At 43.2% G+C, this 1,182-nt stretch overlaps 1 non-coding gene across 1 annotated transcript; it reads left to right on the top strand.

The window, feature by feature from the left end:
* The first annotated feature begins 331 nt into the window (after positions 1-331).
* Positions 332-459, top strand: LOC119931929. The gene has a single exon (XR_005452230.1). It is a non-coding gene; the product is annotated as a U6atac minor spliceosomal RNA (small nuclear RNA).
* Positions 460-1,182: the final 723 nt, after the last annotated feature.

The raw sequence follows: 1,182 nt of genomic DNA, 5'->3' as shown, positions 1-1,182 counted from the left end.
TAGAAAGCACTTAACAAGTACCATTTTTATTACAATAAAACAAAATTGGTAAACAGGCTCCCTGCCTTCAAGGAGCTTCCAAATCTAGGGGATGAGTTCCATATGGAGGCTTACAAATCTACCTTATCCTCTATTTACTGATGTGGAAAATGAGGCCTAGAGAGGTTAAGTGACATATCAAAGTCACACACAGAAGAATTGGGGCAGGGAGGACACTAACATCCATGTCAGTCAGTCAATCGTATGTACTGAGCACTTACTGTATGCCGAGCACTGTACTAAGCACTTGGGAGAGTATACTATAAGAATGAACACTTTCCCTGCCCACAGTGTGTTGTATGAAAGGAGAGAAGGTTAGCACTCCCCTTGAGAAGGATGGAAGAGGTCCTGGTGGCCTATACAACACATATATGGCTAAGGCATTGCCACCTACTTTGCGGCATATAACCAAGTTTTTGGAGGAGCAGCGGGGCTCAGTGGAAAGCTCCCGGGCTTGGGAATCAGAGGTCACGGGTTCAAATCCCAACTCTGCCACTGGTCAGCTGGGTGACTTTGGGCAAGTCACTTCACTTCTCTGTGCCTCATTTACCTCATCTGTAAAATGGGGATTAAGACTGTGAGACCCCGTGGGACAACCTGATCATCTTGTATCCTTCCCAGTGCTTAGAACAGTGCTTTGCACATAGTAAGCACTTAACAAATGCCATCATCATTATTATTATTATTACAGTCTAGAGAGGGAGGCAGACATTAATATAAATTACAGATAAGTACATAAGTGCTGTGGGGTCTTATTCATTCATTAGATCGTATTTATGGAGCTCTTACTGTGTGCGAAGCACTGTACTAAGTGCCTGAGTCTCGTGACTCTGACATCTGGGCTCTTTCCATGATGCCCCTCTGCCTCCTGACTTCCCCTGTTTCAAAATTCCTTGGGTAGGTAGAGAAACACAGGCTTTGGCAAACTGAACAACTGCAATGTAATAATAATAACAATAATAATAATAATGGTATTTGTTAAGCGCTTACTATCAATCAATCAATCATATTTATTAAGCGCTTACTGTGTGCAGAGCACTGTACTAAGCCCTTGAGAAGTACAAGTTGGCAACACATAGAGATGGTCCCTACCCAACAGTGGGCTCACAGTCTAGAAGGGGGAGACAGAGAACAAAACAAAAC

The sequence above is a fragment of the Tachyglossus aculeatus genome, chromosome 8 (assembly GCF_015852505.1).
Source record: "Tachyglossus aculeatus isolate mTacAcu1 chromosome 8, mTacAcu1.pri, whole genome shotgun sequence".
Taxonomy (NCBI): Eukaryota; Metazoa; Chordata; class Mammalia; order Monotremata; family Tachyglossidae; genus Tachyglossus; species Tachyglossus aculeatus.
The sequence above is the reverse complement of the archived record's forward strand: the minus strand, read 5'-3'. Positions and strand labels throughout refer to the sequence as shown.